The sequence below is a fragment of the Haemaphysalis longicornis genome, unplaced genomic scaffold (genome assembly GCF_048455015.1).
Source record: "Haemaphysalis longicornis isolate Haplotype H1 unplaced genomic scaffold, Haemaphysalis longicornis Haplotype H1 scaffold_1, whole genome shotgun sequence".
Taxonomy (NCBI): Eukaryota; Metazoa; Arthropoda; class Arachnida; order Ixodida; family Ixodidae; genus Haemaphysalis; species Haemaphysalis longicornis.
The window spans coordinates 189,192,702-189,214,673 of record NW_027526203.1 but is presented as its reverse complement, the minus strand read 5'-3'; the positions used below and the strand labels follow the sequence as shown (position 1 = coordinate 189,214,673).

General features: G+C 48.9%; 1 protein-coding gene across 3 annotated transcripts in view; it reads right to left on the bottom strand.

The window, feature by feature from the left end:
• LOC144140082 (rap guanine nucleotide exchange factor 2-like) overlaps nt 1-21,972 on the bottom strand; it is a 133,830-nt gene that overhangs the window by 10,646 nt on the left and 101,212 nt on the right. The window lies entirely within an intron of this gene.

The window sequence follows — 21,972 nt, the reverse complement described above, 5'->3', positions numbered from 1 at the left end:
CCAACGCCAACTGGTCCGAGAGCTGGTCCGAGGCTAGCCAAGTCCGCCACGTCCCTCAGATGCAAAGATTATCTATGCTAAAGCACAAGAACTGACTTTGTTCGTCCTTAGCCCCAAAGTGACAACCTGCAGGTCCTACCAGCAGAAGGGGGAGCATCAAACACGGCGTGCTAAGAGGTGCCAAGTACGCTACGGTGACTAAAGCCCATTGCACTAATCACATCGTCCTATTTTTTTTGTGTGTGTTATTACGTGTTCATGCTCTTTTCGTGAGACTGAGCTCAACAAAGTAATACGGAGATATCTTTTAACGGTGTTTGCTTCTAAAAAATAGAAATGACATAGGTGCAGAGCCGAGTATATTACAAACCACTTCAACGGAACAGCATGCAGACGACCTGCTGGGGGGATACTGGGAGCAGTGGCCCAAGCGGCACAACGGACTCGAATGGTAGTGAGGATTACTGAGCATCAGACGTAAGCGGTAGGTTCACTGCGCCTATGTTTCTTTGGAACCTTTGCCAAATAAAACATTATTTGTGGCGACTGTCTCGTTGAGATACGGCCGCGAAAAAAAGTGGCTGGGGGAAGGGGTAATTTAGGTTTTTCGAATCTAAGCACCCCCCCTTTGGGCATAGCAATTGTGGAAAATAAGGGGTGCTTAGAATCGAGTAAACACGGTACTATATATATATATATATATATATATATATTGGGAGAGCGAGGGACGAGGTCTCGGAGACGACGTTTATTGTACTGCTCGGAGCGGACGTTGCGGGAAGCGCGAGTCCGACGACGATGATGATTATTATTTGCAGATGGTAATGGCGATGGGGCGTGAGTACATGAGACTGGGAAGCGTATCCCCCGGTGCTCACACCGGCCATGATAGTGGCGGTTTTTTTTTTTTTGTGAGCATTCGCGGCGTTACATTAATGTGATACGCAGTGCAAGCGATACCGCCACTATCATGGCCGGTACTCCACCATACTCCATCATTACTCCACCATTGTTATACTTTGGCCTTGCCAAAGAGTGTAGCGTTCTTTTTTGTTTTTTAAATAAGTACAGGCTCCCAGTGGCCAGCTTGAACCGTCCGTAAAGCCCTTATTGCTCCCCGCGGCCGAAAGGCCACAGAATTATCCGCGCGAGAAGTGCGTGGAATGAAGCAAGACACCTTCGAACAGGGGGGGACCGGTTCCTTCCAGGAAACTCGATGGCCGAATAACACCGCTAATGTAGAGTGCACCGCCGAAAAGGGCACGATTTTGCTCTCCCTTCCAGGAAGCGGCGCTGCCGCCAGTGTAAGCTTCGGCAATTAATTAGGGAACGGTGCTCCACGGGCAACGCGCCGCTGCCACACAATGTCCAGTTGGCGTCCAGAGCGAAACGCCAGGGTGTGGCCATTTCGCTCCGAGCAGGTTTATGCATACGGCATGTACACGGCACGTTCGCTAGTGTTGCACGCCGGTGAGAAGTTCCAACAGGCTTTCTCCGAAGTTTGCCCAGGACGCTTAGAGATGCAGAAGATTTGCTTTACAGCGCTCCGAAATACCCCAAAGCCGAAGCTATTCAAATGCTGGCGCCCATCTGGGTTTGATTCAAAAGCGCTTCTTCGAACTCCCCCAGTGGCCTGTCTTGCCAACCAGTCATACAAGTTATGCGGGAAAACCACACCTCGGGCTCCTGTCGCTTCTGCAGATTTAACTTATTATATGCGAGAAACAGTAATGACCGCTCATTCTGCAATAATACGCACAGACCTTGAACAAATGGAATGATCCAGCTCACAGTCCCGTCTCTTCGGCTGTATGATGTCCTGTGCGTTGGATTATTACGCTACAGCCTTCCTGTACTTGTCCCCCTCTCAAAAGGAAACGCGAGAGTCCTGCAAAGTATGGAAGCGCAAGTCCTGAGGGTGTGCATTGGAGTGCCAGAGACCACATCCACGGTGAGAATGCGCGGTGAAGTGCCGACGGCTGGCACCACTTGCTCGTGGCGCGCAGGCTCCTTCGCGCGCAACTGCGATTTGTAGCACGGCAGTGAGGTCACCCCTTAGCAGTAAGCGCAACTACTGAAGTGCGAGACCATTTGCCGCTATACTACCAGCACCCTGCTCCGTCTCTGCAACCGCGTTGGATGTTCCCGCTCTGCAAATTACAACAGGGGTGCCCGGCATTACCCGCAAACAGGGTATCCCCACCTCTGCCCTAAAGTTCATCTTATAACTGATCTCCTAAAAATACAGGGCACAAACCCTCCTATACACAGATGGATCTGTGGTAGCCACCTCATCTGCTATTGGAGTCTGGTTTCCGTCCTCCGGTATCGCCTTCAGCGCAATTAACGCTTAGCCACAGGACAACATCAACGGTTACCGTGCTGCTTTCGCCTACATCATCGAGATTCTCTGGCGGCGCTTCAGTGCTTATCATCGTACCCGAAAGACCAGCTTGTTTCCGACATTAATGCCTTGCACTTATAAGCTATAAAGGCACACCATCATGTAGAGCTTCATCGATTCCTGTTCACTGCGGTATCAGTGGCGTAGCCAGGGGGGGGGGGGGGGCTAACCGGGCTCAAGCCCCCCCGAAATTTTTCCGGCCAGCGCCGTGCTGCCTGTTATGCCTGGTACGTCGCCTGTGAACAAAGGGGCATAACCTTCTGACATGCTACTATTAAAAACATTCACGTCTGAATGCCTGTCCTGAGTCCCGACGCATTGTTGCTTACACAAAACGAAGCGCCCAGGTCAGGATAATTGCGGAGGGGTGCAGCTCCAAAAGCGATGGCGCCTTCGGGTAAGCTCAGCCCACGGGACGCCAAAGGTGTGCGTTGTGTCCCTTTGTGTGTGGCATGTCGCCACACAGAGAATAATTGCCCGGCTGAGTCATTCTCAGCAGAGTAGATTGACTCGTCGCGGTATGGCCGGGGAAGCATGGAGTGCGCAAAAAAAGAGGGACCGCCGGACATTGATGGGTGAAGACTGGCACGATGAAGGCCCGAAAGGGAAAAGACGATCTTTGTATGCGTAAGCAAAACCACGTGTAAGCGGCGGTGGTTCTGAAGAAAACGATGGTTCTGCTTATTGGGCGAAACGCCTGCTTTAGCTGGATGACTGTCGGGGGGGGGGGGGGGGGGGGGGGGGGGGGGGGGCAGAGGGCCTTTGTGGGTGAGGCGTACAGCAAAGTATGCCCCTCTTCTGCACGTCACCCCTTCATTCTTTTTCACGTTTCTGTGGAGCCCGGGAGGGTGTTGGCATGGTCTCAGCTTGCGCGCACTGCATGTTCTCTCCTAAAAGCAGTGTTCCAGACAGACATTTTCTCCTCCGCGATTAGACAGATTCGTTCGGCGGTATTTTTCGCTAACCTAGGAAACTGGGGAACACCCACTTGACAAAAAGGGCGCGCTGCCCCCAAAGCGGGTTTTCATGAATGCGGCAGCAGCGTATCGCATTGGTTTGGCGAATCCGGCGCGGCTTTATTGTAAGCGCGAAGGCGCGACAGTCACCAGCCCTACCACGGGCAGACGGCGGTCGCGACAGTAACTAATAACCGATGGCCATCTTTGACCTGGTCACAACTAAAGCCCCTCCATTACGTCCACGGCCGCTTTTTGCCTGGGCGGCGGCTGCCCAGAGCTGTGTATATTCAGGGGCCTGAGTCACAACAACGCCGACATGAGAGAACGGTGCAAGGGCAGAAGCGCCCTGGCTTTGGGAAGCTCACACTCGAAGTGCCATGCAACACACAAAAGAGGCCGCAATTGTAAGTCATTTTCTTCCCTTGACCCCTGATTTATCCTTGCGTGATCACTGTATCTTTTAATATTTAAATTATTGCTTCCTAATATTTACACGACGTCACAGTACCTTTATGTCTGCGAGCCAAAAAAATTATATCTCCTTTTATTTCTAATGCAATTTTTACGTTTGAATTGGTTGTTGAAAGGTGCGCCAGCTATGAACCAGGTAGGTACCTTTGAAAGAGGGAAAACGTAAATTCTACTCATATAAATGCTCAACTATCCTATGATGCACAAAGTTGACGAGGGTTACTCAGAGCGTATCCGGACAGCGTTACGTTCATTAAGAGTTACCGCTGTCCATGAAGTACATGAAGAGTTAAAAATATATTTGTGTTCGCTGGAGCTTTAGTAGTTTGCTTCTACATTCACACAACGCAATGTGAGGTAGCCGCTGTCGCATGGTGTGCCCGTTATCGGAACTTTTGTTGCCGCGTTTCATACCGACGCGCGCATTCCCTGCTACACCCCATTTTAAAATCATCATAGCAGTGTGCGCAAGTGAAGGGCCTTCGTACTGCTGGCGAAAAAACCAACGTGCCTTTCTAGTAGAATTTTCCTTCAGCTCTTTCTGGCCTTTTTTTTTTTTTTTTTGATGTTTTGTGGGCTCAAGAGTATCGTTCTTTCAATGCTCAATCGATTTGGTATGATGAACGAATGTCGTAATTAAAAAAAGACAGGCTACAGACCACAGGCCCTCTCAAGAGCACCAGCACACCTCCGCCCCCCGCCCCACGTGCGGGTGCGCGCTGAAGTGATTTTGCCTGGATCCACTACTGTTATACGTCCTAAAATATCGCATGAAGTAAATTTCGAGCATTACTTAAGTAACCGAAATGACCGAGGAATTATCACTGTAAACAACTTTGCAATTTTTTGCCAATGTATTATGTCGTAGCCTGAAACCATGCTTTGATTTGAACATCACGGTCGCTGTACCACCTTAACTGTACCATTACTGCCCGTTTCATGCTGAAATACGGTAGTCTGTGGCATTTATGTACGCGGGGCCATGCCATTACGCATGTTTTCTTGGTGCTGCGGGCAACAAAATGCTGACTCATTTCGAGCATCGACCCAGGCCACGTGCAGCTTCCCACTGCACCCTGTTTCCTGGTGGACCAAGGAGCGTCCCAAAATAATAATATATTTCCATTTCCCGAGTCGCTAACGAAAACCGCAAAATTCCTGTGCGTCCTCCAATGCTGTTTTATCGTTTACCTTTAAAACCGTCAGTGTGCTGGGCTTAACAATGGCAGCGCACGCGTCCACTAAACAGTATGTCCTTTCATTAATGTTTGTCACCAGAATGGTAGGACCTCATCATAATTCTTTCCTGAGATCTCACGACAAAATTCCAAATGCAGCATGGTTTTGCTCAACTTGCATGCCTAACCGCAAGAGTATGGTCAAACAACGCCGTCTTTGCGTTATTATTTGTTCTTGATAAATTTAAAGTTCGTTATTTCACTGAATAGTGAACTTTGCAGTGATTTGCTCTACCTCATCCAGGGGTGGTACTTACACCGAAAGGGGATTGCCGCCCCACAAAAGTTACTCAATAGTACACTACTTCAGGCAGACTGTAGGGCATTTACACACGAAGCATTGAAAACTTGACAGAGAATAATGCAATTATTTCAGAACACGAAGGCCGAGCTTTTTAAAGCAGAGTCGACATTTGGGCGTACCGTTGGCGATGTTACAAAGCACCAGCTTCTCATATCTGCCTGGCGTCCTTAGAAGCTATGAGGTGGACTGCGTCACACAATCAGAACAGAAGCCGAAATTTCAACTGACATGGCTTGACAGTACCGATGGCTGAATTATTTCGCTTTTCGTGAGGGCTAATCCTACCATGTTCGTGTTAACAGCGCAGTTCTCGCGCGTGATGTCTAACGCTTCTTGTATGCATAATTCATAGCCTGTCGTTTTTTTCTTAAGATAAAACCTGCGCTACGTATAACGTAAGTGCATAGGCCCGGTGTATTCTGCACAAACTTTGCTTCATTGGCCTTACACTGGAAGATTCTGTACGGGCGCAGAAGGCCTATAAGCAAAACAATTTCGACATTTAAACATCAACTAAATAAAAAGATGTCATTTTTACGGCCTACGTAATTTTATTGCGGATGTCACAGACACCATACTGCGCATGTTGAAATAAAGCAAGTAATCACGTGAAACTGTGACCATTTAGTGCAATGCCTGCACAATGTGCCCGTGCGTGCAATGTACGTCCCGTATCACGGGCGCGGATTTGCACCACGGGATCTGCGGATTTTCGCCCAGTTTACAACTTCACCTGGCACAAATACAATCACAATAAACCCCAATACCATGAGAGAACCTTAAAAGGCCTATATAAAAACAAAATACAACCTAGTTCAATTTAATAGCACTAGCCTTTGGTAACTCGTACAGCTCCATTCCAATCACAGACGTTTTTTCAACCGAAGCAATGCAACAAATGTCATAAATTTTCAAATTGTGCGCTGCCGTGAAGTAATATGGGCAGGAGTGATGTATATAGGCCAGCACTAAAACGTAGTTATGAGTATCTTAACTGCACGTAAGAATGCAAATGATAAGATCAATGGAGGCCCCTCTACAATCGCGCAATCATGTTCCTTGGCGGTGACTTAGGTCGTTGGGCCAATCGTACATACAAAATCCTGTGATGGCATAGTGAAATCGCCGCCGGGAAGTGGGCGGGGATTCGCCACTTCTTCAAATGTTTAATTGACTGATTGATGGATTGTAGGATTTAACGCGCCGTAGTGGAGGGGCTCCGGATTAATTTTGACCACCTGGGGATCTTTAACGTGCGCCGAAATCTTGTGCATACGGGCGTTTTTGCTTTTCTCCTCCATCAGAAAAGCGGCCGCCGCGGCCGGGAATCGAACCCGCGTCTCAGCAGCAGAACGCCCAATGTTTAGTTTATTATGTCCATTATTCCTTTGAATAGTTTGAGATAGAACTGGTATCGTTGTTATTGGGACAAGACAGTCTTTTTAATGAACGACAGTCTTTTTAATGAACCAAACATGTATTTTGCGCTTGCAAACTGCCGCGTTTTTTTTTTCTTTCGGTGGGGGGGGGAAGGGGGGGGGGCGAGAACAACCTTAGCCCCCCCCCCCCCGAACAAAAATCCTGGCTACGCGCCTGTGCGGTATAACTGGGAACGTCAAAGCGGACACTGCGGCATCGATCGTGCATGATGTGCACGGCCCACAGTTACCTACACCGTTCTACAGACAAGGTGCTTCTTGCGTCCAAGGTTGCCTGGGGTTTTCAGCGGTCTACATGGACTGCTGCGCCGCAAAATTACGCGCCCGCACGGGAACTTAAAGGGACAGACAAGCGATTTTTGTCGAGTATATGTTCTCTATTACCAAACGAAAGCCAGTGTTTTATATAGCCCGGTAACCACAAGCAATTTCTAAACACACTGGCGGAAATAATTTTAATTTGGCACCAAACTTTCTGAAGTTCGTGGCGGTTCGTAGTGTATAAACTTGACACTACAATATGTGTCCCGGTCACGCGACATGCAAACCTAGCAGCTACTGTGACTGCTGGAACGTTTATTAACTTATTGAAAACCTTTGAACACAAGTATTCGTATAAGTTTAGATTGTATATGTATTTTTAACCTTACTTTGAAAATGTTTAAGACATGCCGCCCACCGCCGCTGGGTTGCTCTGTGTGGCTAACTAAGCCTGCATGCCCAGAATCAACGGCAGCGTCCAGTAAACAGACCCAGTGACGGAGCTTTGACGATTCTGCCTTAGTCAGGGGCGTTTTTTCTGCCTAAATATTCGGTTTAAGTTTCCACATACGCCAACGGCAGCTTAAAAAAAAAAAAAAAAGACGCGCCCGGGGAGAATCGAACTTCCGACCTCCACAACGTAAAGCCAGATTCTACCTATCGTCCATCCCAACAGATGGCGCTTTCGTGCAAAATAGACCAGTGAATTAACAAAAACCCATAAATGAATAACACCGCCTGCGGTTCACACTTATTTTTAGCTGGGGACAAGTTTTCAAATATCGCTTTTCATCTCATACACAGACAAAAGTATGTTGCCGCGCTACTGTATGTGATGGTTGCCAGCATGATTTTTGGGAGGCATTATTAGCAAAACCGTTTCTCAGTAAGGTGCTTTAAGGGATGCCCTTTCATTTGGGATAGAGAACATATACTCGACAAAAATAGGTTGTCTGTCCCTTTAAGGACGCCTCCTGTCCAAGCATGCATGGCGAAGCGGTTCTTCACCACGCGCGGCTAAATGTCGCTTACACAAAATTGGCCGCTTCCTCCTTCTGCACTCTTTGTGACGTGCGCGAGGACTTGAACCACGTATTATGTCAATGTGCGCGGTATACAGCATGTAGGGCGACCCTCTTAGTGTCTTTGGGCAAGCCGCTTTCTAAAGGACTAACGCATGGGACGTGTTAGCTAGCCCCTGGTCTAACTCAAAACGAGCATAGAGAGTCTTATCAAGACCTGTACTTCTCAGAAAAGCCAATTGAGCTTTTGTCGCTCGGGGCCCGAGCGACAAAAGCTCAATTGGCTTTCCTGAGAAGTACAGGTCTTGATAAGACTCTATAAATTAGGCTTCATTAGTGAGCACATCATCGTCCTCGAAGTCATCATCATCATCATCACATCATCAATTTCATTTCCCCTCATACATCTGGTGTAGCAAGCTAGGTGCCTTTGCCGGGCTAACCTCAGCAGTACCATTAAAGACACCTGTCTTTCACTCCAGCTGCGCTTGGCTTACGTTGCTAACAGAGGATTCAGACGGTACAGCAAGCTGATTGTATAGACCCTTTGCAAAAAGGCGGGCCACGCTGAAAATTCAGCGGTGGCAACACTGGTGGCCAACGCGACGACGAGATGATAAAGGAAGCGTCGCTCACGAACGCCGTTTCGGTTACGCGTTTTGGCCCATCGCTTCACCATTCTGCAGCCTCATAAAGAGATATTTTTGGTTGTTTTGTATACGCTGCTAGTGCTCTAGCATAAGGCACGATGCCCACGCACTGCTGCGTACCTCTTTGCAAGCAGTATGTTTACGAGCAGTGCATGATGCTAAGCGAAAGGTACGTACGACGCGAACGTTTAGCGTCTCCCATTTTAACTGCAATCTCCATGGCAATGCGTATTTTTTATACACGATATTGAGAGCTTCGTTTCACGTACTGGCCACGACTGCCACCTTTGCTGGCGGCGGGCATTTACACAGCAGAGCTGTTTCGGTGCAGGCGAATTTTAGCCTGCATTCGAGCTTCTCTGTCCGCGCTGATCGATGTTTTGACATTGTGAATCGCAAACGCGCTCGTCTTCTTTCTTTTTTTTTTTTGGGGGGGGGGGGGGGGGGGGAGAGAGAGTTGTTTTGTGGTACGTCTCCCGTGCGGATCAAGACTGCTGAAGTTTTAACGCGTCGGTGCAGCCAAAAATTCGAGCCTGCAGGCGTGTTTTGCTCTGCTTGTTTTGACATTTCAACGGCAATATATCGGGAATGCAGTCTAGGAGTTTATTTTTTTGTCTTTACATTATATTCGAATTCCGTTCTTTCGGGGTGTTAAGGGCGCATACCGCGCAGCGACCACGCAGTACTCGAACTGAATGGGAATCCTGCTTTTCTATAAATCTCGATGTAGGTACGAACCCCCTGACGCAGTGCACGGATTGTACTGCTTATGCGATAAAGGTGAAGCAAAAACGCCCGTGTGTACGAGATTTCGGCGCACGTTCAAGATCCCCAGGTGGTCGAAACTAATCCGGAGCCCCCACTACGGCGCACCTCATCGCCTGCGATGCGTCGGCGCGTTAAACCCCACAATCAATCAATGTGATACAGGTGGAAGATACATCACATGTTTATAACTTGTATAACTTAACTGCATGTGTCCAACAAAATGTTTCCAACTGACATACAGTCGAAAAAAGGATGGATCGCAGCAATCAAGAGAGATGCAGGACAATCCCTTGCTATCTGTGAGGCAACGAAAGCTTGTTCGGAACATTTCGTGGAGGCAAAAGCAGTGTCTTTATGTATGCTTTCGTCCTCTATGCGAGTGGTTTAAAAAGTTCGAACAGTCGCAACGTGAGCGCGCAGCAAAGAATGGGAGCTTCGTAGTCCGTTCACAGAGGCCAGCCGCCACTGAGACGGGGCAAGCGCGCACCGAATAAACACAATTAAAACTCGACAACTAAACGAGTAGGCAGGGGTAAGGCTATTGGTTCTTAGTAACAAATAAATCCTGCATTCGTTTGCTGCTGATCGTCATCCCAGACGACGGTATTCCACGCAGAAATCGTAGGGTTTTGTAGGGTCTGTCAGTCGACTACCTCGTCGAATAAAAGTGCAGAATATGCTGCTTTTCAAATAAAGGAAGAGCAGCAAGGGTATTTTCCCACGGAGTTATGGGAAAAACAACTTTACGAGAAGCACACGCCCGCTTTACGCTGTGGCGGACGTTAGCGGCCCTGCGTTTGCTGCCGCTTTCGCTGTTTTCGCCTCCATGATGGCGGCGCACAGTGTTGCCGGAATGGCTTACTGCTCCTCCGCTAGCTCCGGCCTTTTTGCAAAGGGTCTATTGGGAAGAAATAAAGGTGTCCAGCAAAATCCTGACTCATTGGTTGCGAATGGAAAGTAGTATTTCTCTGCTTGAACATATGGGCCCTAGACGCAACAAGGGGACGGGAGAGAAGGTTCTGTGCCGTTAACCACCTGCAAGTGGACGACAACGTATACACGTTGTCGTCGTCGCTAGTGCTCGCCCTAGGGTCGTAATGCAACAGCACTATATATAGTGCTGTTACATTACGACCCTATAGGGCGAGCACTAGCGCGCGGAACAGGGATCAGTTCGTGGCATCGCTAAGGTGTGGTTCCCTGTATGCTAAACGGAGCGATCCCTTAACAACAAGAACAGAAGGCGCTAAGCCCACCATTTTTTATGTTTCTTTATTTGCCCTGAATAGCCTGCAAATCCAGCGGTAGAATGCGGCCTCTCAGGCTCTCGCCTGGAGTTGCACCTTGCATGATTCCGAACGCCCTCATCACTCGCAACGCCTACCATTGCATCCAGGAGAAAATTATCACGGACGATGAAGGGACAACATGGCTGCATAGACCTTGTTCCTAGACTAGAAGTAACACTGTGTTACAAAGATTACTAAGCGAAACAACACAGCTATACTCGTGAAGCGGCTACATGGTATTTCTGGTGCCAACGCATAGAAGCTGAGCGGTGTACATCAGCAATAACCCCACGACGAAAACACCTCACAAGACACTACGGCGGCAAAGCAATGCAGACCACGATCTTGGCGCAGTGCATGAGAGTCGCCAGCGGTGGCAAGCGAGAGCTTGCATTGTGCACTTGGGCCACGAGCGAAAGTGCACCGTCTCAGCGGAGGGCCTCGTCTTTGTTAGCGGGGAAGTGCTGTACACGCAGACGGGAACTAAACCTTGAGACGAAGAAACGCCACGGCGAGAGCAAGCAGAGCGCACCCCCTCAGAGAATTACCTGTCCCGACGCGAACCAACGACCTTCTGGGGCCCGCCAAAATTTCTTCTTATTTTCTTCCTTCGTCCTCGAGCTCGCATCCTCCCGTGCGTCCGCAGCCTTACGAGAGGAGTCTAAACGAGCGTGGCGTAATCGCTACTCGCAGAGAGGAAGAGCGACCGAGGAAGACAAAGGCGACGTCGAGGGAAAAGGAAGGTGGGGCACGGGACGACCCCCGCGACGACCAGGGGCAGTGCGTCGCTCGCGCAAGGTCGGCAGCAAAGAGCCAAAATAGACGCATCGAAAGCGGCCGTCGACGGCGCGGCGCCGCCACTGGGCGGCCCACACGCAACAGCCACTCCTGGCTCGAGACGGAAGGGCGGAGGGAGAAGTGCCACACTGCTCGACTTGGGAGAACCCGCTTATAATAGCAGTCCTCGGGGTCGCCCGCGGCTGGCTAGCTGCTCTCGATAACATCCTCCAGTGCAGCGATGTCTACAACTACAAGCCCGCAGCCTTATCCAGTACCCCTCTGCACCACACACCACACATAACGCGCGCACGCACGCGAAGTTGCGGGTGATTTTAATGCGGTGGATCAACTACACTAACTAACCAACCATACGTAGCCTTGCACTGAACTTCCCATTCTACTTTTAAATAAACGTGCATCAGCATGGTAGAATGCGTGCACAATTATTACAGTCCTATCTAGCTCCCCAAGTAAAAATGGACGTTGGCAGATGCGAAAGTTAGGGCCCACAACTTGCATCTTGCTCAGCTGCGCACTGGTGCTGAAATGCTAAACTTGAGAAAACTGATTTTTTAAAGACTCTATTCTTTCTTGGGCTGGTTGCTTAAACGTGAAAACACTGGCCTATCTGTCTCTGTCTGTCTGTCTGTCTGTACGTCTGTCTGTCCCTCGATTTAGCCACCCGGCCAAAAGTTACAATTCTTGAACGAGACGTTAATATAGGCAAAACATTTCCAATATACCAAATCCGGTGGCAGTTTCCATACTTGTCAACATTGTTGAGCAAAAAGAAAACATTATGCGTATTTGAGACAAAACATCAATGCATAAGTTACATTTGTAGTGTTCTTTTAATTAAAAATACATGGCTGCTTGATTTTTTGCGGTAGAAAATAAAGAAATACGTCTTGAAAAAAAAAACATTTTTGTCTCGAAAGTACGAGAAGCGCTTGCAGCGCCCCATTGGGGCGGCATCCCAAGAATTCCAACAGTAACAAAAGATTCCAGTAGATGGCGCGCGAGCAACTAGAACGCGGCAAAATTAAACTGACTCAAGCAAACCTCCACTGTGTTTATCCTGAAAGGAGCGAGACGCGAGGGAATGATTGTAAAATATGGGCGGGACAGAAGACTATCTTCGTTCGACGACATTTGCAAGGAAGCGAGCAGGTACGCGACCAATTTTTCTTTAGTTTAGCATACACGGCTCCTTCCTGAGAAATGTCCAAACTCTTCAAGTATGTTTTTTCCTGCTTTGGAAATGATTATGCAGAACAGCTTTCCAGCAGAGGGGTTCTCAAAGGGACATTGAATTGAGTTTAAAGATTTTCCGAGCACTTAACGAGGGAAATGTTTTGATTACCTAACCAGATTAAATTCTAGAGTGCGTGGGAGATGTTCAGTTTTCCCCGCCGATGCACTCGCATTTGAATTTTATTGAAGTATTTTTGGTCATTGAATCCTATCACGATTTATCATCTAGTGCTAACGAAGATGGACTGATTGACTATGTTTTGATTTTCGAAAAGATTTCGATCCGGTTCCGCATGCCCTTCTTCTAACAAAATTTAAGCTATTTAATTTGGACTTAAATGTGGCAATTATTCAAAGCTACGTTGCTAGTATGTTGTTTTGAATGGAAAAGCATCCGATTATGTTGACGTGGCATCAGGTGTGCCACAGGGCGGTATTCCGATTTCTCCGGCAACATAGCTCGTGCGTCGGTGACACGGCTCGGCGCTTTGCGATTGCATGCCCTAAATGCAGGACTATGACCGGCGTAGCAAGCGAGGCAGCCAACGCGCCTTTCTCATTTCGAACGATAAAAATCACAGTAATAAAAGCCGTGTGATGAAGACCGAGACGCAGATCACGTGCCTTCTTTGAAGATAGCCAAACGAACACCAAAGGAGGCAGTAGCTTGAAAAGCCGCGCGCGTTGCCGACATCAAGACGTTCATCGGTGTGCGCTGCACGAACGACGGTCTAGCTTACCAAAGTTGTCGCGGAGGCGGTTCCATACAGAACCGCGGTGCCGTGAAAAGGTCAGGGTTAAGGCCCGAAGCGACGATGGATGAACACAAACGTGTCAGCGATGATAAACAAATTGTATTCAAAACAGGGCAGAAAAAATGCGGAATGCAATTGGGGGGTCAGCCAGCGAAGAAATAACGTTCCTCAAACCAAACATTTGCGAATTACAGCGCGGAGCCTTTGTAAGAAGGCAAACATGCATAGCTCTGGTTATAGTCTTCGCTCGAAGCAGGTCTAGGGCCTAATGCAGTTCTTTCAGAAAAGGTAGTAGCTGGGTCGCTGTCCTGTAATGCACACGATATAGTCTTGGCAATATTATTACCCGTAAATTAATCAATAATTCAAGCGAAGCTTAAATTGGCTGACTTGTGCCGTCGGTGGCGGCTTACGCCGAAGGGCCTTGCGGCAAAGCCAACTTTATCCAAGTGTTCTAATGAAGAAGAAGAGATGATGATGATGATGATGCCCATGAAGCGTTTAGCCCGCACCTACTCGAGGGGGGGGGGGGGAGAGAAAGTGTTGACCCTGGCTCTGTTTGAGCTTATAGCCCTTGCGCGCGATATAGCAAAAGTAGACCGCGCGTACGGTTCGCTCCGCGGAAGAGGGGGCAGCCATTGAAGGACGTAAACGTTCACGATAATCCCAGGAGAACGGTCTACAATGACGTATACCAAACATTGGCGTTCGGGCAAAGCTAAGAGAAATGAAAGGGTATCGTTTTGGTCAATCGATGGTTTTGCGTTTTCATTTCGGTCATTGCATTCTGATTTTCGCACAGGTGTTTTCATTTTCCAGTCTTTTTTCTTTTATTATTGGCGTTCGGACATTTTTCGATACTTCGGAATCGCCGGTCGACGTTACCTACGACTAACAATGAAAATTTCGAAATTGGCCTTTTTGTCCGAGATATCCGTCGCCGAAAACACTGCTCTAGCCCACGGGATAACAATCTGCACGGAAATTACACGCTTGTCATGTGACTTTTTTTTCTTTTTCAAGCTGTTTTAGCGTCGTTCCAAGTATGTTCGTGTTTTGCATAAGAATTCCCGAGCCCTCCAGGCAACCGAAAAGGGCCCCTGTTCAACAAAACAATCTGGCCTTGCTTATGCTTTCCCTTCACTTTGAGCAACGAAACGGTGATTCTCACACTTTCCTCCGGGTAGTAGCGCTCAAGGACACATTGTGTTTGCTCCCTGCAGCGAGGTCTTTACCTACAGTATTGCGTTTAGAAGTACCTCCAGCGTCAAACAGCGGGCCGCCCATCCGGCACAAAAAACATGCACGAGCGCCACTGGCGACAGCGAACGGAACCAGGAGACCGCCCGGCAGCAGCCGCGACAAGTGAGCTGCGCACTTTACGAGCGCCCAAGTGCCAGGCGTTCTTCCCCGCAGGGTGGCTCCTCGTGTGTTTCCTCCTTCCCAGCCGTACTCACGAACGGAAAGTTTTCGAAACATTGCCGCGAAGACCAACATCGCTCTTATTTGCATAGCCTCTCTGTATGGCGCACTGCGTTAGTGTGCGTTAGCCAGTGCTGGATTAAGGGGGGGGCTAAGGAGGCTGCAGCCCAGGGCCTCGTCTCCAAGGGCAGGGGAAGGGGGCCACATTAACTGGCCTAATGTACGGAACCTCAGATAATGAAACTTCGAGCGACACGCGTGACAGGGAGAAAAGCAGAACGAGGAAAGGGGGCCCCACTTCGCTCGGCCAACCCCAACAAAGCAGCGGGGGGTCGCGGCGGCTTGTCCGCCGAAGTTTCGACGCGGCCCCTTGTTTCCGAGCGAGGGGGTTCAGGTTGCCAAAAGCGCCATGTGTCTCGTGTTGTTAGTTTGTTTCGAACCCTGCGGGGATCGTTCGGTCTCGGGGCGTCCGCTATTAAAAAAGAAAAAAAAAACATGGGTTAGCCGCTGCGCGCGGGCTTGGGTCTCCCGTTTCGTGTGTCTCTTCTCCGTAGACGGCGGAAGGGAACGGCTCAGCCTCCCAGGAAGTGGAGTCCGAACTCGCAGCCAGCCGAGTTGACAATTCAATGGGCCGAACTAAGCAAGCAAGATTTGCAGCGGTGTTCGGCTGCTGCTTCTCAGTGTTCGCAGAATTCAGCTTCTGCGTGTCTTTCGTCAGTTGTAATCACGCCGTGCGAGAGTCGGAGCATAGGAGGCACACACGTTCCTGTTGTAGCTTCCAATTACGCAGCGCTCCTCTGAAGGGATGGGCCCTAACAGTGCCAAAGCAGCGAGCTGGGTCGGCCCACCCTGTGTACATCGTTCCAGAGGATGCTTGCTTTCTCGGCGTCTGTTTTCTGTTTCACCGCCAGCTGCAATGCGTTGAGCTGCCATCGGCAAGCCGCATTCGTCTTGACTTGAAACGTCCGTCGTACGGAAGGAACACCGTTCACCAGGCTGGACAAACCTAGACGCGCTGAAGATAACGCAGCGCCGCGAAGCCGTTAAAGTCGCAGCGGGTGGCCGACCAGCGTTACCGAATCCATCGGGCGGCGAGCCACTGTGAGTGGTACGCTTCCGATGCGTTGACTGAGTAAATCTGACGGTTGTTTGCGCCGGCTGCGCCGCTGCTCGAAATTCGAGAAGCCCAGAGTCGAGGCGGCGCGTCAGTTGTGCCCGAAATCCCGAAAAAGGCGGCCTGCAAGAGGAACAAAGCAGGAACGATACGTACGATAGACATCGCCAGTGGACTGCCCGAGCTCCGGCTCTGGGGCACCAGTAACATGGCATGAATAGACACCCTGCTCATACCGAGAAACAATTTAAAGGCAGCGACGGCTGCGTTATTTATTGGCAAGTCATTCGTTTCAAGGCCGGATCGCTTTGACGGCGCGAGCTTAGACCCTGCGTCGCATTCCCCCGACAGGTTGGCGCCAGGCATCGCGAACCCTGGGACTTACGTGAGAGAAGGCACGTAGTGAAAGGCGTGGTTAAAGCAGACCAACGGACACTATGGGAGAGACGGGTGCGCAGAAGGTGAATGGTGCATTTGGACCGGGGCTGGACATCTTGAAATCAACCAATCGGACTTTAGGGAAGAGGGAAAACCTCGCATTACGATTGGACAGGACTGTATTGTTTTTTTATGTTGCAAAGTGTTTGTAACGTCATGTACATAGTATGTAAAGTCAGTGGAAATAGCGTCACTTCTGGTGTAACATAAATGACTTCGCCGCTGTCGTCTCGTTAAGATGCCAACAGATAGAAGCAACGAGTTTTCCTTGGCCTAGCGTTGGCGCACGATCCAAGTCTCATTTCACCAGCTTGGTGAACGAAAGGAAATAGCTAAAAGAGGAGATGTCCACTCGAAAGCATCAAAGTGGTGCGTCCAAACGAAAGGCAAAGTTGGAAAGAGAAGAGCGTGAAAAGAAGCTGCCAAAGATGACGAAATATCTGTTGAGTGCAGCTTCCGTGAAGTCGTGTCATTGCTCCAGTACGAGTTCGTTTCAAAATCCTGAGTGTGCCGGGAGTGCTTCTGTGGAGGACTTATCGACTCCATCACAACGATTCCCCGGTGAGCAGCAAGAGTTCACTCCCCTTGGTTCACCGGGTTCTGCGCAAAGGACGGCAACCTCCTCCGTTTCTACCTGTGAGCAACCGACGTCAAGCAAGCCCTGTCCTGTCCCTACGCAAGCAACATCCATGCCACTCGGTGCAACCCCTGCCATGGGGTTCCACGTGTGCGTTCTGCCCCACCCGATTTCTACTGCTTCTGATCAACTGGCGCCACACCTCTCCAATCAGCCCGCTGATGACGAGCTCCAGCAAACGACGCTCAAAGACCCCGCTGACTTTTTTCACGGTAGCTCGACTGCGGATCATCTTCCCGCGTGCCTCGACAGGACCTCAGCTGGCGTCTTGTGGCGACAAACTACAGGACCCACAGCAGCAAGAGGTAGGCCCCGAGATTCTGCAAAGTGACCCAGCTAAGTGGCCGGACATTATTACTGATAATTTTCGGGGCGAATGCATTGAGAAGGGGCCGTTGTATTTTCAAAATCGGGCAGAAAGTTTTCCGTCTTCCGAAAGACAATACAAAACTCAGAAACGCTATATGTCACCTCATCTTTTCGCGAGAAAGGCTGTCAATGGGGAGGCATACGAGCGACATTGGTTAATTTATTCGAAGTCCAAAGGCTGTGCTTACTGTTTCATGTGTAAACTCTTTTCGAGCAACCCGAGTTCTTTCACCACGCACGGATTTTCTGATTGGAAAAGAGGAGAAGAAAATGTTTCCGCGCATGAAAACAGTGTCGAACACCGGAACTGCGTGGCAGCATGGCTAACCCGCTCTAACTCGAGCAGCACAATTGACAAGGAGCTGGTTAAACACCTGGTCACTCAGACCGCTTACTGGACAGAGGTGATGAAGCGCGTAGTCGTAGTGATCAAGCTTCTAGCTGAGCGTGGCCTGGCGTTTAGGGGCAGCGAGGAGGTTTTTGGCTCCCCGAGAAATGGCAATTATATGGGAGTACTTGAAGCCATTGCCCAGTTTGATCCCTTCCTAGAGGAGCACATCAAACGCTATGGGAACAAGGGGAAAGGCCACCCATCTTACTTGTCAAAAACAATTTGTGACGAATTCGTCGAGCTCATGGCCAAGGCTGTCAAGGACAGGCTCACTGACGAAGTAAAAAGGGCAAAGTACTTCTCTCTAATTGTTGATTCGACTCCAGACCTTACTCACGTTGATCAGCTGTCAGTGGTTTTACGGTACTGTTTAAATGCGAAAGTGCACGAACGCTTTCTGGGGTTTGTTCCCATTGAATCCCACACTGGCTTGTACCTTTTTGATACCGTGATGTCCCTACTGACAACCAACGGCATCTCAATTGGCAACTGTAGGGGGCAAGCGTATGACAACGCGAGTAACATGTCAGGCAAATACAAAGGACTGCAAGCACAAATCAAACAGCTCAACAATTTGGCAGTATACGTCCCGTGCGCTGGTCACTCACTGAACTTAGTTGGCGCATGTAGCGTTGACAGTTGCCTTGAGGCCGTCAAATTCTTCAGTGTCACTCAAAGACTGTACGTGTTCTTTGCTGCCTCCCCCAAGCGGTGGGAATGTCTTCTGGACAGCCTGGATTCCACTGGGGAACACCTCGTACTAAAAAGCCTTTCTCAGACCAGGTGGTCAAGACATGCTGAATCATGCAAGGCTATTATGAAAAATTTCAGTGCAATTTTGCGTTGCCTTGAACACATCGCGAAGAACGAGGAAGAAAACGGTGACACTAGGAGTGAAGCGTGCTCGCTCCTTAAGAAAATGGCAAAACTGGAGACGGCATTCATGGCGATTTTCTGGTGTGAAATCTTGGAGCGTTTTGACAAGACGAGCGTAGCACTTCAGAAACCAGGCTTAGACATTTCAACCGCTGTAGACCTTCTGAGCTCCCTGGAAGGCTTTGTTGATTCGTTGCGACCTCTTTTTGATACCTTCGAGGCGAGAGCACGCAAGCTGAGTTCTAGTCAGTGCTATCAGGATGAAAGCAAACGTATCGCTTTGAGTAAGTACCCGGACGGGAAAAGCGATAGTACGCTGCGTGGTAGAAAAAAAGTTTCTTGTAGAGACCTATAATGTAGTACTTGACTGTCTAGGCTCTGCTCTGCGAGTGCGAAAGGCTGCCTACGCTGATCTTTGCGAGAAGTTCGGATTCTTAAAATTGCTGACGGAAAATGGAAGCATGATCTCTCTTGCACAGCAAGCGGAGAGATTGGTGGAGACCTACCCAAACGATTTGGAGCCAGTATTTCCGGCTGAATTCGTTCAGTTTGCGAACTTTCTGCAAAGCTCTGTGTGCCAAGACACGAGTGCCCTGGGTATAATAAAGTTGCTACACGAAAGACAACTTATTAACGTGTTCCCGAACCTTTCCATTGCATTAAGAATGTATCTAAGCATACCCGTGGCGAACTGTGAGAGCGAGTGATCGTTTTCCAAGTTGTCACTGATAAAAAATCGCCTTCGTTCAAACCTTCTGGACGACAAGTTGAACTCGCTTGCTATCATGTCCATTGAACGTGACCTTGTAAGAGACCTATCTTTCGAGCAAACTATATCGGATTTTGCCAAGGCAAAGGCCCGAAAGATGCCGTTTTAAAAGAGCACTGTTAGCGCTATACATGAGTGCCCGTGAGATTTTTTCTTGTGTCTTCTCCCAACCTGCGTGAGTAAACGTTGAACTGTAACCCAAAAAAGGGTACGTCTTCTTGTTCATCGTTGTTTGTTGTTCTTGCAATGTAACTCCCGCTTTTAATCATCCATAGTAGTCTGTTTTGATTGATTGATTGATTGTAGCGTTTAACGCGCTGACGCAACGCAGGCGATGAGGCGCGCCGTAGTGGAGGGCTCCGGATTAATTTTGACCACCTGGGGATCTTTATGGTGCGCCGAAATCTCGTACACACGGGCGTTTTTGCTTTTCGCCTCCATCAGAAAAGCGGCCGCCGCGGCCGGGAATCGAACCCGCGACCTCGCGCTCAGCAGCGCAACGCCTTAGCCACTGAGCCACCGCGGCGGGTAGTAGTCTGTTTTCTTCTCTCGAATCATTACAAATGGCGTTCGTTCGCACCACGTGTATTTGGTGTCCTCTTTTCTTCGTTTGTTAACTGAGCCATTATCAAAGAAATGCTTCATAATTAAAGTTTGTCATTTAATCTGAAGTATATTGTCTATTTTCTTGTGCTTGCAAGCTCTTAAAATGAATATATACCGAATCTACTATGTACTTATTGCATAACATGAATAACAATTTCCGCACTGTGATGCTTCCGTTGAATTCCAATAAACACTGTTCTTGATACAACGGCATGTCTCCTCACGAGATTATAGATTTAGGGGCCCACATAAAACCAAACGCTTAAGAAAACATATCTAGATAAAGCGAATTCACATAGTAAACATAGCTGTTGGTGTTTTCACTGGGTGTTTTTCTTTTTTTCTTGAGCTGGACCAAACTGTACCAATGGCCGCTCTGTGGTTTACGGCCACGGAACGGACACGTATCGCGAGTTCCGACGGTCGTGTTAGTGACTGCGTTTGTGTTGTGTGTCGCAAAAACAGATCTGATGCATCACTATCGCATGAATCCCATTAATCGTACTTTGTTCTGTTGTAATTGGAATACCTTTTTTAAAATAAAAAACTGCTTTTAGCTAAAATAAAACAAAATGGTACATTTTAGTAGTGGAGCGGGGGGAGGGTGGGGACGGAGGCTTTAAGAGAGAGAGAGAGAGAGAAAGAGAGATATTTTTATTTCGGGTAAAAAAAGGCGTAGGGGATGCAGGGGGGGGGGGGGGGAGTCGAGGGCCGACACTAGCGCAGTAGCCCAGGGCCCCCATTTTGCTTAATCCGGCCCTGGCGTTAGCGTGCGAAGTTTCTAAACAGCGTCGTGTTTAGCGGTGAGGCTAATTCCGGTTCAGCGAAAAGACAGATCCACCCACTCTCTTGCCCTCAAGGTAAGACTTCAAGAGCGTCCACTGGAATGACGCAATCAGTAGGTACCAAGAGAGCCGGAGTTAGTGTTGCGTAAGTTCAGGAAACATTGGGATGTTCTCTGACGCACACTGAAACGTGGGTAGGCGTTAAATGAATAGAGAGTAACGCACTCTTGGAGTGCTCCACCAGTTATACAAGCAGAAAACAACAAACAGAAATCTTCCTCAGTGAGCTCTGCGATGATGTCCCGCAAATTATTACTGGCCACTGCACCACACAGTATATATTTGAACTCCATAGGGAAGAATTTGTTCGAAAAATTAAAGCAGTTCCATTCAACGTGAAAGCTGTCAGAAGTGCGGAGCTGTGATGCGCCAGAGAGGCTGTGGCGCCGTTATCCGTTAATTGCTATCACCGCTCACGCTCTCTCCCTCCCTGTCTCACTACTCTGTTGATGAATTGAACAGAGGTTTGTCCAACGCAATTCAAATTTACAGCCTTCGAAGTGCTAGTGTGGGTTCTGTTCTTTTTGTGCTTGCTTTCATCTCACACGTGCCGGAGCCTTACTGCGCAGTTTTGAACGCGCGTGTCTTCCGCGGCCATAGTTTTTCGCTTACTATCGTAAAAACCAACCCAACGAGCGTTCCTAACTAAATGAACGCGGGGGCTGCCGGTTAATTACACAGATTTTGTCTCAGATGTACCTGCAGTTTTTTTTGCGCTAAATAATGGGGAGACCTAAGACAAGTACCAGCCGTTCAAGAGTTTTGAACGGTTATGACTATATAAAACGTTTGTTTTTCGAAGCTTCTGTGTTACCCCGTTACGCCGTGGGAAGCCTGTTTGGGTCCGTTATGTCGCTACTTCGCCTGATTGCGGCGGTGGTAGACATCGTGACAGCGAACGTGCTACGACG